This window comes from Pongo abelii, chromosome 1 (assembly GCF_028885655.2).
Source record: "Pongo abelii isolate AG06213 chromosome 1, NHGRI_mPonAbe1-v2.0_pri, whole genome shotgun sequence".
NCBI classification, from domain to species: Eukaryota; Metazoa; Chordata; class Mammalia; order Primates; family Hominidae; genus Pongo; species Pongo abelii.
In genome coordinates this window covers 232340783-232355215 of record NC_071985.2, presented here as the reverse complement: position 1 = coordinate 232355215, position 14433 = coordinate 232340783, and the positions used below count along the sequence as shown (strand labels likewise).

The window sequence follows — 14433 nt, the reverse complement described above, 5'->3', positions numbered from 1 at the left end:
CTGCGTCGTGAATTCAGCGCCAATGAAATATTTACCAAACTGACCAATATTAAGCCTCAAAGAAAACTGGTGAGGATAGAAAACCTCACCTTTTTTTTTCTTTTTCTTTTTTTTTGAGACAGGATCCCACCTCAGCCTTCCAAGTAGCTGGGACTACAGGAGTACAGCACCATGTCCAGCTAAGTTTTTTTCCTTTGGTAGAGACAGGGTCTTGCTATGTTGCCCAGGCTGGTCTTTAATTCCTGGCCTCAAGTGATCCTCCCAACTCAGCCTCCCAACACAGTGCTAGGATTATAGACATGAGCCACCATGCCTGGCCTAGAACCTCATCTTTTTTTACTGAGACAGTCTCACTCTGTCACCCACGCTGGAGTGCAGTGGTGTGATCGCAGCTCACTGCAACCTCTGCTTCCCAGGTTCAAGTGATTTTCCTGCTTCAGCCTCCCTAGCAGCTGGGACTACAGGCGTGCGCCACCACGCTCAGCTAATTTTTTTGAATTTTTAGTAGAGATGGGGTTTCACCATGTTGGCCAGACTGGTCTTGAACTCTTGACCTCAAATGATCTGCCCACCTCAGCCTCCCGAAGTGCTGGGATTACAGGCGTAAGCCACCACACCCAGCCTAGAACCTCATCTTCTGACCACAATACAATAAAACCAGGAAGAGATAAAAATAGAAACAAAGAAAAGCCCTCAGCCACTTGGAAGTTTCTGAACTTTCTCTTAAGCAACTCAGGGATTAAAGTGAAGATCAGACCCAACACTTGGAACACCCAGAAGGTGGAGGTGACATAAACATGCAGCCAAGGTCGGTTCAATCCCATCAAAGCTGCATCACACAACCCATGGGAAACCATGAACTGAGCATTCAAGTCAATAAAGCCAGAAATAGAATAAAACAAGCTTCAGAAGAACAGAAGAGGGGCCATGCACAGAAACAATAAAAATCACTCAATAGAGGCTAAACACACAAAATAAAGCCAAACATACCTTCTCATTAAAGAAGATAAATCTTAATAAACTCAGGACAAGGTAGAGTCTGGCATTAAAAAGGATAAATGTGGCATTATGGAGTGAATGTGTCCTCCCCAAATTTATTTTTTATTTTTATTTTGTAGAGACAAGGTCTCTCTGTGTTGCCTAGGCTGGTCTCAAACTCCTGGGTTCAGGTGATCCTCCTGCCTTGGCTTCCCAAAGTGCTTGGATTATAGGTTTGAGCCACTGCACCCAGCAATCCCCCCAAATTCCTACATTGAAGCCCTAACTTCCAGTGTGGCTGAATATGGAGGTGGGCCTCTAAGAAAGGAGTTAAATGGGCACGGTGGCTCACACCTGTAATCCTAACACTGTGGGAGGCTGAGGCGGGCAGATCATCTGAGGTCAGGAGTTCAAGACCAGCCTGACCAACATAGTGAAACTCTGTCCCTAAAAAATACAAAAATTAGCCAGGCATGGTGGTGGGTGCCTGTAATCCCAGGTACTTGGGAGGCTGAGGCAGGAGAAATGCTTGAACCCAGGAGGCAGAGGTTGCAGTGAGCCGAGATTGTGCCACTGCACTCCAGCCTGGGCCACAAGAGCAAAACTCCATCTCAAAAAAAAAAAAGAAAAAGAAAAAGAAAAAATGAGGTCATAAGTGTGGGGTCTGATCAGACAGAATTAGCATCCTTGTAAGAAGAGACACCAGGCTAGGCATGGTGGCTCACTCATGTAATCCCAGGGCTTTGGGAGGCTGAGGTAAGAGGATCACTTGAGGCCAGGAGTTCAGGGATAGCCTGGGCAACATAGCAAGATTCTGTCTCTACACAAACAAAAAACAAAAAACAAAAAACAAAAAAAGTTGGACACAGTGGCACATGCCTGTAGTCCCAGGTACTTGGAGGCTCCGGCAAGAGGATCAATGAGCCCAGGAGTTTGAGGTTTTGCAGTGAACTGTGATTGTGCTGTTGCACTCCAGCCTAGGCAAGAGACCCTGTCTCAAAAACAAAACAAAACACCAGAGAGCTCTCTCCTCACCTCTGTTCCCACCCTCACTGGGCACAAAAGTAAAGCCATGTGGGGACACAGAGAAGATGGCCATTACAGTGAGAAAGAGAGTCTTTACAATGAACCAAATTAGCTGGGACCCTGACCTTGGACTCTTGGCCTCCAGAGCTGTGAGAACAAACATTTCTGTTGTTTATGCGCCCCCTGCCCCATGCCTGTGGCACTTCGTTACAGCAGCCTAAATAAAACAACTAAGATATGTGAGATGATGGCAAGGTGGGCAAAAGGAAAGTTCAGGAACTATGGACACAAGACTGTGGGCCCTATGCTAAGGTCAAAGTCAAGGGGTTCTCTGAATACCCAAAAAGCTGGTTCTCACTCTGGCTGCATTTTACAATCACCTTAGGAGCTTCAAACGATACCAATTCCTACGTGCCCTCTAGACGAATGATCAGAACCTGAAGGTACAGCCCAGGCACTGGCACTTTAAAAGAGCTCCCCAGAAGATTCTAATGTTTAGCGAGAATTGACAGTACTGCCCCAGTGGGTCAATATCTTCCTAGCTTAAGACATACCAGGTGGGATGTGGTGGCTCATGCCTGTACTCCCAGTACTTTGGGAGGCCGAGGCGGGCGGATCACTTCAGGCCAGGAGTTCAAGACCAGCCTGGCCAACATGATGAAACCCTGTCTCTACTAAAAGTACAGGCCGGGTGTGGTGGTTCACGCCAGTAATCCCAGCACTTTGGAAGGCCGAAGCGGGCGGATCACCTGAGGTCAGGTGTTTGTGACCAGCCTGGCCAACATGGCGAAACCCTGTCTCTACTAAAAATACAAAAAACAATTAGCCGGGGGTGGTGGCGGGCGCCTACACTCCCAGCTACTCGGGAGGCTGAGGCAGGAGAATGGCGTGAACCTGGGAGGCGGTGCTTGCAGTGAGCCGGTATCGCGCCACTGCACTCCAGCCTGGGCAACAGAGCGAGACTCTGTCTCAAAAAAAAAAAAAAAAAAATTAGCTGCGTGTGGTGGCACATGCCTGTAATTCCAGCTGCTGTAGAGGGTGAGGCATGAGAATTCGTTGAACCTGGGAGGCAGAGGTTGCAGTGAGCTGAGATCGTGCCACTGCACTCTAACCTGGGCAACAGAGCAAGCAAGACTCCATCTCAAATGAAAAGAAAAAAAAAGAAAAAAGACATACCCGTGTGTTATCCAAATACATGAAAAATTCGGCCAGACACGGTGGCTCACACCTGTAATCCCAGAACTTTGGGAAGCTGAGGTGGGTGGATCATTTGAGGTCAGGAGTTCGACACCAGCCTGACCAACACAGGCTCTACTAAAAATACAAAAAAAGGGCCAGGAGCAGTGGCTCTCACCTGTAATCCCAGCACTCAAAAAAAAAAAAAAAAAAAAAAAACAATCAAAACCAAAAAAATTAGCCTGGAGTGGTGGTGGACACCTGTAATTCCAGCTATGCGGGAGACTGAGGAAGGAGAACAGAATTGCTTGAACCCACGAGGTGGAGGGTGCAGTGAGCCGAGATCGCACCACTCACTCCAGCCTGGGTGACAGAGTGAGACTCTGCCTCAATAAAAAGAAAAAAGAAAAAAAGAAAAAAAAACATGAAAAATTCAATGAAAACCAGAACCTACAAAAACATGTCTGGTATAACTACTCCTATTGAGTACTATACTAGAGGCCACAGCCAGTGCAGTAACATAAGAAAAAAATAAAAGGTACAGTGACAGAAAAGGTTTGGCATAGAATGTAGGTCTGTTAAACAAAATAAGAAAAGGAACAAGTGAAGTTGTACTTGCAGATGACATGACATTTCTATGTAGAAAAACAAATAAGTGAGTTTATTAGCAAGGTTTCAGGAGGCAAATTCAACACACAAAAATCAACTGTATTTCTATATACTAGCAATAGACAACAGGAAATTGAGACCATCCTGGCTAACACGGTGAAACTCTGTCTCTACTAAAAATACAAAAAATTAGCAGGGCGTGGTGGCGGGCGCCTGTAGTCCCAGCTACTCAAGAGGCTGAGGCAGGAGAATGGCGTGAACCCGGGAGGCGGAGCTTGCAGTGAGCGTAGATCGTGCCACTGCACCCCAGCCTGGGTGACAGAGCGAGACTCTGTCTCAATAATAATAACAACAATATAATTTATGGCTGGGTGTGGTGGCTCACGCCTGTAATCCCAACACTGGGAGGCTGAGGTGGGTGGATCACCTGAGGTCAGGAGTTTGTGACTAGCCTGACCAACATGGTGAAACCCTGTCTCTACTAAATATAAAAAATTAGGCAGGCATGGTGGCGCATGCCTGTAATCCCAGCTATTTGTGAGGCTGAGGCAGGAGAATCACTTGAACCTGAGAGGTGGAGGTTGCAGTAAGCCGAGATTGCATTGCAGCCTTGGTAACAAGAGTGAAATTTCATCTTAAAAAAAAAAAATTATATATACATATATATATGATCGATAATAGCATTAAAAATATAAAATATGTGGGGATATATTTGGTAAAAGACATGTCAGAACTGCACACTGAAAACTACAAAATATGGCTGACAGAGATGAAAGGAAACCTAAATAAATGGAGAGACATACCATGTTCATGGATTGGAGGACTCAATATTGAGATCTTAGTTTTCATCAAATTGATCTGCAAATGTTACCCAAACACAACCATCAAAATCCAAGCAGGCTTCTCTAAAGGAAAGGACAAGGTGATAAAATACACATGAAAATGTAAAGTATCTAGACCAGCTGAAAAAACTTTGAACAAGAACAAACATGGAGGGCTAAGTCCATGACTTGTTGAAAAACTACGGGAACCCGACAGTGTGGCAGCATCAAGACGAACATACACATCAAGGAAACAGGACGGCCAGCCCAAAGGTAGACGCCACAGACCCTCACACACATGAGTCCATGAATTTTTGACAGGTGCTGAGGTGATTCAACATGAGGAGGATCATCTTTTCACCCAATAGTTCTGAACAACTGGACAGCCACATCTAAAAGAATGAAGCCCAACCACTTCCTCATACTACATACAAATATTAACTCAGAATGGATTATAGACCTAAATGTGAGGACTAAAACTACAAAACTTTTTAGAAGAAAGCACTGGAAATTTTTGTGTTTTTTTTTTTGTCTTTTTGTGAGACAGGATCTCCCACTGTTGCCCAGGCTGGAGTACAGTGGTGTGATCTCAGCTCACTGCAGCCTCAACCTTCCAGGCTCAAGCAATCCTCCCACTTCAGCCTCCCAAGTAGCTGGGATTACAGGCATGCACCACCACAACTGGATAATTTTTTTTTTTTTTTTTTTGGTGGAGATGGGGTCTCCCTATGTTGCACAGGCTGGTTTCAAACTCCTGGTCTCAAGTGATCCTCCCACCTTGGCCTTCCAAAGTGTTGGGATTACAGGTGTGAGCCACTGCACTCAGCTGGAAAAAGTCTTAGTGGTGTTTAAAATGTTTTCTACTTAATGGAACCCTGATTTTTTTTTTTTTTTTTTTCTGTTTTAGGCAGGGTCTTACTCTGTCCCCAGGCTGTAGTACAGTGGTGCAATCATGGCTCACTGTAGCCTCTACCTACTGTGCTCAGACAATCTTCCCACCTCAGCCTCGTGAGTACCTGGGACTACAAGCATGCACCACCATGCCTGACTAATTTTTGCATTTTTTTGTAGAGATGAGGTTTTGCCATGTTGCCCAGGCTGACCTCAAACTCCTGGGCTCAAGCAATCTCTCTGCCTCAGCATCATAAAGTGCTTGGATTACAGGCGTGAGCCACTGTGCCTAGCCAAAACACTGTTAAGAAAATTAAAATACAGTTGGGTGTGGTGGCTCGTGCCTGTAATCCCAGCACTTTGGGAGGCCGAGGCGGGAGGATCGCTTGAGTCCAGGAGTTCAAGACCAGTTCTGTGTCTTGCTAGTGGTTATATAATTAATTTATGAGGTAACACTGCATAGAGCCGTACACACATACACACATGTAAAACTAATGAACCCTGAATAAGGTCTATAGTTTAGTTTTTTCAATTCCCTGGTTTTGATACTGTACTATGGAGGTGTATGGAGGTGTAAGATATTAACACAAGGGCCAGGCACAGTGGCTCATGCCTGTAATCCCAGCACTTTCAGAGGCCAAGGTGGGCAGATCACCTGAGGTCAGGAGTTTGAGACCAGTCTGACCAACATGCGGAAACCCCGTCTCTACTAAAAATACAAAAAATCAGCCGGGCGTGGTGGCGCATGCCTGTAATCCCAGCTACTCGGGAGGCTGAGGCAGGAGAATCACTTGAACCCGGGAGGGGGGAGGTTGTGGTGAGCTGAGATCACACCATTGCACTCCAGCCTGGGCAACAAGAGCCAAACTCCGTCTCAAAAAAAAAAAAAAAAGATGTTAACACAGAGGGAGCTGGTGAAGGGCACAGGGGTCTCTCTGTACTATTTTTACAACTTCCTATGAATTAGTCTATGATTATTTCTTTTCTTCCCCCCAGACGAAGTCTCGCTCTTGTCCCCCAGGCTGGAGTGCAATGGCGCAATCTCGGCTCACTGCAACATCTGCCTCCAGGGTTCAAGCAATTCTCCTGCCTCAGCCTCCTGAGTAGCTGGGATTACAGGTACCCGCTACCACACCGGGCTAATTTTTGTATTTTAAGTAGAGATGGGGTTTCACCATGTTGACCAGGCTGGTCTCAAACTGCTGACCTCAGGTGATCCGCCCACCTCAGCCTCCCAAAGTGCTGGGATTACAGGCGTGAGCCACCGCACCCAGCCAATTATTTCAAAATAAACAGTTAATAAAGGTCAGGCACAGTGGCTCACACCTGTAATCCCAGCACTTTGGGAGGCCGAAGCAGGGGAATCACTTGAAGCCAGGAGTTGGGACCAGCCTGGGCAACACAGCAAGACCCCGTCTCTACAAAAACTTTAATAAAAAATAAACCAATCAAAATCACAAAATGTTAAAAAAAAAACATGTATTATTACTGCTACATTACCTAGAAGCTCTATTGTGTGTGTGTGTGTGTGTGAGAGAGAGAGAGAGATAAATAGAGAGAGAGATTGAGAGACTGAGAGGCAGGGTCTTGCTCTGTCACCTAAGCTGGAGTGCAGTGGTGCAATTACAGCTTACTGCAGCCTCAATCTCCCAGGCTCAAGGGATCCTCCCACGTGGCTGAGACTACAGGCATGAGCCACTATGTCCAGCTAATTTTTAAATTTTTTGTAGAGACAGGGTCTCGCTACCTTGAACGGGCTGACCTTGAACTCCTGGGCTCTGGTGGCCCTCCTGTGTTGACCTCCCAAAGCACTGGGATTACAGGCATGAGCCACTGCACCCAGCCTAGAAGCTCTGTTCATATTTATTTGCGAAGATCAATTTGATGACTAAGCAGTAAACTAATTTATAAAATAATATTAAATATTAAAACCAACTTTAAACAATTATCTTCACCTATGTGTGTGTGTGTATATATATATACACACACACATATATATTTAACAAGTATCTCCATATATATACACACACACACACATATATATATTTAACAAGTATCTCCAATACCACAACCTGTGTATTTTTTTTTTTTGAGATGGAGCTTCGCTGATGTTGTCCAGGCTGGAGTGCAGTGGCGCGATCTCGGCTCACCGCAAACTCCGCCTCCCAGGTTCAAGTGATTCTCCTGCCTCAGCCTCCCGAGTAGCTGGGACTACAGGCGTGCGCCACCACTCCCAGCTAATTTTGTATTTTTAGTGGAGACCCGCCTCTTTAATTCTCCAACATGGAGGGGTTTCTCCATGTTGGTCAGGCTGGTCTCAAACTCCGAACCTCAGATGATCTGCCTCCCTTGGCCTCCCAAAGTGCTGGGATTACAGGCGTGAGCCACTGCGCCCAGCCACCATTGTGATTTTTTGACAACAGTGAATCAGGACTGACACTTAATTCGTTTGTTTGATATGTTAACTGTTTTAAAAGGACACACAATGCTAGCTGCACCAAAGTGCATTCAAATTCCTCATAGCATGAATCTAATTTTAAAAAACCTTTGTAGGGCGGGCATGGTGGCTCACGACTGTAATCCCAGCATTTTGGGAGGCCGAGGCAGGCGGATCACGAGATCAGGAGTCCAACACCAGCCTGGCCAAGATGGTAAAACTCCGTCTCTACTAAAAACACAAAAAAATTAGCTAGGCGCAGTGGCAGGCGCCTGTCATCCCAGCTACTCAGGAGGCTGAGGCAGGAGAATCGCTTGAACCCAGGCGGCAGAGGTTGCAGTGAGCTGAGATCACGCCACTGCCCTCCAGCCTGGGCGACAGAGTAAGACTCTGCCTCAAAAAAAACAAAAAACAAAAAACAAAAAAACAAAATGAAAAACCTCTGTATTAGGAAGTTTTATCAGAAAAAAATACTAGAGCACAATAAGAAAATATTCATAACGAACTTATACAAAGTAGCAAGGAAAACATTAATATGCCAATAAATAAATGTGCAAAGAACATGAACAAAAGTCACACACACACAAATACAAACATAATATACATGAGTTCGTTCCCATGTAAGAACTCAATCAATATTTGTTGAAAGACTAAATGAAAAAGGAAAATTTATTTAGTGACAGAAATGGGTAATCATTCAACCTCAACCCTGAGTGGGAAAAAACTTACTGCCCACTAAATTATCCATCTCATCTCACCCCGGTAAATAATGCCCAGTGCTGGCATGCACACTGACAGTATACAAACTGAGAAAGACTTTCTGGAAAGTGCTACAGCCATGTGACCACAGGGCTTGACCCTGTGACCTCATTAAACCTAAGCAGATTACAGGTCTGAAGGGGGCTTTCTTTAGATGTGGCTCCACCTACTTAGGGGCAAATGAAGAAAACAGGTGTCTGGGCAGTTCTGAATGGGAAGGCCAGGCATCACCCCACCTCTTCAGTTGCACAAAGTGTGCGTGGCATCCTCACATCCCATCTGGCTCGATTTCTTTTTCTCTGAACACTTTTCACCATCTGTCTGAAGCACACACACACATTTTATTCACTTCCCCATTCCCATGCATGAATGCTAGGACCTTTGCAATTGTGGGCCAGGAAAGACTGCAAATGATAAGCCACCAGCAGAGAGAGTAGAAATGATATCCTGGGGTTACAAGCTAAAGCATTACTGACACCCACTTGTCCAGAACGGCTGAAGCTGGGCGGTGACTGTCAACAGGTATATACGGACTAGAAAGTGGAGCTGCTGGAGGAGGCCCTGCACCTTCCTGCCATGACACAGCCTCCCCCCAAGTGCTGGGCTTCTGTGCTCAACACCCTCTCTTGCTGTCATCCTACCACACCTGCAGACTGGAGGTAATCCAGATGCAGGGCCGTCAACTCCCACAAACACCCACCTGCCTCTTAATTCTCCAAAGTGAGACCTAGATTTCCTCAAGCGTGAAGCTCAATAAAATCAACTATTGTTTTCTGTTTTCATCACAAGCGCCACTTTCCCCCTATTTGTTCACCGCCTCCACTCCACAAGAACCGCTCTTGACTTGGCCAACTTTCTGGGACACCCTCACTACAAGCATTTATGAATCAAACAGGTTTTTATGCTAGCCTGGAAATCTAACTGCTTACAGCAGTTGTTTCAAGAAGAAAATGCTGTTTTGGAACCAAACAGCAGGCTGCCAACTGAAGCAACATAAACCCACCTCCGAGTTCAAATAAAACAAACAAACAAAAAGACTGGTCAAAGTGAGGCAAGCCGTGGTGGCTCACACCTGTAATCCCAGCACTTTGGGAGGCCAAGGTGGGCTGATCATGAGGTCAGGAGTTCGAGACCAGCCTGGCCAACACAGTGAAACCCCGTCTCTACTAAAAATATAAAAATTAGCTGAACGCGGTTGTGGACGCCTGTAATCCCAGCTACTCAGGAGGCTGAGGCAGGAAAATCACTTGAACCCGGGAGGCGGAGGTTGCAGTGAGCCGAGATTGTGCCACTGCACTCCAGCCTGGGCAACAGAGCTAGACTCCGTCTTTAAAAAAAAAAAAAAAAGACTGGTCAAAGTGGCTCATGTCTGTAAGATCAGCACTTTGGGAAGTGGAGGCAGGAGGATCTCTTGAGGCCAGGAGGTTGAGACCAGCCTGGACAACACAGTGAGACTCTATCTCTACAAAAAGTTTTATAAATCAGCTAGGTGTGGTGGTGCAGGCCTGTAATCCCAGCTACTCAGGAGGCTCAGGTGGGAAGATCAATTGAGCCCAGGAATTTGAGGTTACAGTGAGCTATAATCACGCCACTATAAACACGTCTGGGGGACAGAGTGAGGCCCTGTTTCTAACATACGCGCGTACACACACACACACACACACACACACACATATACACACAGAAACATCTCAAGGGGACACCTCCAAATGATGAAGCTATTTTGTTGGGTACTGCGGTGGCACCTGTGATTCCTCAAGTAGCTTGGAACCAGCGTGCTAACGCCATGAAGTGGCTGCAAAAGTCCCAGTGAAGTCACTGCTGGGAGCAAACAGGCCTTACAGAGAAGTTCCAAGGGGACAGGAAATTTCCAGAGGCTTCAGAGGACAATGTTCAAGGGAATAAGTACTTGAAGGGAATTATCTAACAAGATGTTAAAGTAACTTCCTTCTTAGACAAGATGATATAAGAAGGAAAAAAAACTTATTAAGGCAAACATGTCAGTTTCAGGCCAACTAAGGCGGTCCGAGAGACATGGAACACAAGAAGAGTTTTGAAATGTATTCCCATCAAGAGCCAAGAATAATGAACTTTTGAATGTAAAACTTAGTGTGTTCCAAAACAAGAAAGGAAAAATAACTTGTTACTCGGAATCGAAGCCAAAAGGAATCTCATTGCTTGGGGAGGAGGGATGGGAGGGTGGAGGTGGTCCTTGGCCTGGGAAGGAAAACTCCACCAGGCCTTCGGAGCTGGGCACGCCCTGTTCCCACAATTAAGAAAGAAAACGACGACCTAGAGCTCAAGGCCGGTGCTGACATCTGAGCTACTGGACGGCAGCCGCCTGTAGGAACATCACCATAGACTATTGGAATTTTCTGGCAAGTACTGGGCACTAAATCAAAGATGTGTTTTTAGAGAATTCCATGCCGATACTGCTGTATAGAATCCTTTATTCATACTTTCCCACTAGGTTTGGGCCCCTCTAAGCTTTCACGAGTCAAAGACCCCTCCTGCTTGCTGAAACCACCCACGGAAGGCCGGACACCGAGGACCTGGCCGCCCAAACAGCGGCGACTGACAAGCGCGGTCCGGGCCGGACGGCCCCACCTTCCCCGCCCGGGAGAGCCAGGCCTCCCTCAGACCCGTCCCCAAGGCCGAGCCTCGCCCTGGGCCGTGCTGGCGCCCCATTCGGGACGGAGCGGCGGCCCATCAGCACTTCCACGGCCTCCTCAGCAGGCCAGATGGGCAGGGCCGGCCTGGTGTCTCCCCGCCTGGCCGCGCGCTCGCGGGCAGCGATGACCCCAGGCAGCGGGCGACCCCAGGCGGACGGCAGGCCGGGGCTGCTCACTCACCGTTCGCTGCCGCGGGCGCCTGCGGGGTCGTCTACATGCCGGACCGAGCCCGCAGGCCCCGCCGCCGCGCCGCCGCCAGCCGTCGCTACCTGGCCCTTGACGCCCTGGCCGCCGGTTGCCCCATGGCCGCCCGGACCCCACCGCCGGCGCCGCCGCCGCCGAGCAGCAATGCGCCGCGCCCGCCGAGTGCGCAGGCGCACCCGCCACGCATGCGCTCTGCCGCGCCGCCGCGCACGTGGGCCGTCCCGCGGTCTGCCGGGTCCCACCGGCGCCGGGACACCCCTCGCGGGCAGGAGGCGGCGGGCGTGGCGAAAAAGAGGCGGGCAGTGGGGAAGAGGGGCGAACCGCGGTGGAGAGCGGTGACCAGGGAGTGGAGGCGGGCAGCGGGGACAGGGGCGGGCGTCCGCGACTCGGGTAGGAGGGGGTCGGCGCCCCGAAGAGGGCGGCCCCCGGCTCCCGTCCCCACTCACCTGCCACGTCCGGAGGGCGCCTCCGGGTCCGCCCGCCACGTCTACGCCTAGGCGCCCCCGACCTTGTGATCCCAGCCCGGCGTCCCGCCCCCAACTCACCGCCACCGCGGGCGGGACCTCCCGGACCACGTGGGCCGGCTCAGGGGAGTGCAGGTGCCCCGCGAGAGCTGGCCCCACCCGCCGCCGCTTCCCTAATTACCGGGCTGTGACACGGTGTGGGCCGAGCCGGATTTGGGAACCGAAACTTAGAGCAGCTGCGGCAGCGCTGCGCTCCCTCGGGGCTGTCCGTCGGGGCTGGGAGGGCGGCCCTGCGCCTGGGGGAACCGCGCTCGGCCTCACGCCCACCTTTAGCGGCCAGGTGCGCCTTGCACGCCCACGAACGGCCTCAGAGGGGTCTACGCTTGGGATCCCAAGGCTGGCAGTGTAGGGAGAACCTGGTGGCCTGGGGCACCTCGAGGGGGACCAGGGAGCGGTGTTTTGCGCACCCCACAGGTTGGAGGACTCGGGGAGTTGGGGGAGGCGGCCAAAGCCACAGGAGCGGACTTTGTACTGTTTGTTAGAACTGCGGGCCTCACCCAGCCCGCACTTGCTGAACTGGTGGCTGCTCATCCAGCGCCTTCAGGCCTCAAATATCTCAATAATGTGCCCTGTACCCAGTTCTCAGCTCTCGAGTCCCTGTCAGGTAAACTGGCAATGCACGACCAGCTGCTCTAACCTGCTGGCCCCCCAGGTGCCAGACATTGTTTTGTTTTTCTGAGATAGGGTCTTATTCGTCCCCCAGGCCGGAGTCCAGTGGCGGGCTCCCGGCTCACTGCTCACGGCTCACTGCAGCCTTGACCTCTCAGGTGCAAGCGATCCTCCCACTTCAGCTTCGGCTACTTCATATATATATATATATATATATATATATTTTTTTTTTTTTTTTTTTTTTTTTTTTTTTGTAGAGATGAGGTTTTGCCATTTTGCCCAGGCTGGGTCTCAAACTTCACCCGCCTCGGCCTCCCAAAGTACTAGGATTACAGGCGTAAGCCACTGCACCTGGCCCAGCCATTGTTTTCTGAGGTTCAGTCCCTGTCTATACTTCCTGTGTGATCACCTGGCCCAGGATCGGTGTGGACCTGAGTCCTCTGCAGCCCTTCCCCACACCCGCATACCTGCTCTCTGGTCAGGACTCCTGGGACTTGAATCCAGAGACCCGGAACACGGCCTGGCCGAGTCTTCTGGAAAACAGCTCTTCTGTTCAGATCCACAGTGAAGTACAGGGCACCGAGGGTGACTGCAAAGGGAAGCAAGGATCATGGGAACTTGGGGGATTTCTTAAGCTCTGTAACTTCTCCCGGGGTTATTTTGCAAACCCAACTGTTTCGAAGTGACCACCAGCCACACCCACAGAAGCGGCTTTGAGCTGCCCAGTTCTTTTTCTTTGGCGGGGGGAAGGGGAGCGGATAAGATCATTAACATAATAATGCTTGAGCTGAGTTTTTGGCTATGATCATTAGCATAATAATGCTTGATCTAGATGGTGCACACACAAGCCAGGCACTGAGCCAGGCCTCAGTAGAATCTTCTAGAGTGGAGGCAGTCACCTGCTTCTGCAGAGGCATCCAGTGACTGTTGTGGGCCCCAGGTCACACAGCAGGCGCCCTTCGCGTGTCCCGCTGTGTAGGGAGCTCCAGCAGCTGCCCCATCTGTGGCATGGAAACCCTTTGTCTACCCTGGGCCTGGGTACTGCCTGCAGGAGAGCTTCCCTGTTTCAGAGATGAGAAAACAAAACTAGGGCTGTGGTTTCCTTCAGCTGACAGGTTGTGCAATTTCTCAGGGCAGGCCCCAGATATGACCCTGAAGATTCAGGGGCCACGATCTCACACCCACACCTCACCCCAGGCCTGACCAGCTAACTAAGACCGAAGCTGGGAAGGCTCCTTAGGGCACCCGGAATGGTCCAAGAGGCAGTTTTGCTTGGGCTGAGACCAAAGGGAAGAGATGTCCCCGCAGCAGGAACAGAAGGATCCAAGGCTGTCATGGGGGCTTCTGCCAGATGGTGCACAGGAAGATGGTCTGCCTCCAAGGGATTGGGGGTCAGGAAAGGCCCCCTCCTGCCTGGCCAGGCCCCGGGGATGGGGCAGCAGTGGGTGGCATCTCCTGCCCTGACCTTCCTCAGCCCCAGGGCTGCCATTGCTCAAGGCGGCAGTGGACTCTTCACATAATTTCGCATTGTTTTTTTGTATTCTTTAAGGATGGCTCCCATGTTGTTTACTTCAGAACCCCCAAAACCTGGACCCATCCTCTTCTGGGGGCCAGCAGGGATGCTGGGAGGGTGGAGGGAGAAGGGGGAACGGAGGCCATGAGGGATGGAGCAGGATGGGGTGCACTGGGGTACAGGTTGTTCCTGGGGAGGCTGAGGAGAGAGGGAA

At 49.7% G+C, this 14433-nt stretch overlaps 1 protein-coding gene across 5 annotated transcripts in view; it reads right to left on the bottom strand.

The window, feature by feature from the left end:
* Positions 1-13393, bottom strand: part of NADK (NAD kinase) — a 28982-nt gene extending 15589 nt beyond the window's left edge. The window contains exons 1-2 of one of the 5 annotated variants that reach the window (XM_063716090.1): positions 11550-11733; positions 4593-4694 (exon numbers count right to left, since the gene is read on the bottom strand). The gene's annotated coding sequence lies outside the window, so the exon portion shown is untranslated. Of the gene's footprint in view, positions 1-4592; positions 4695-11549; positions 11735-12019; positions 12237-13173 lie in introns of those variants that run through there. The other 4 variants (XM_063716091.1, XM_024255123.3, XM_024255130.3 and 1 more) reach the window with 4 other exon arrangements.
* Positions 13394-14433: the final 1040 nt, after the last annotated feature.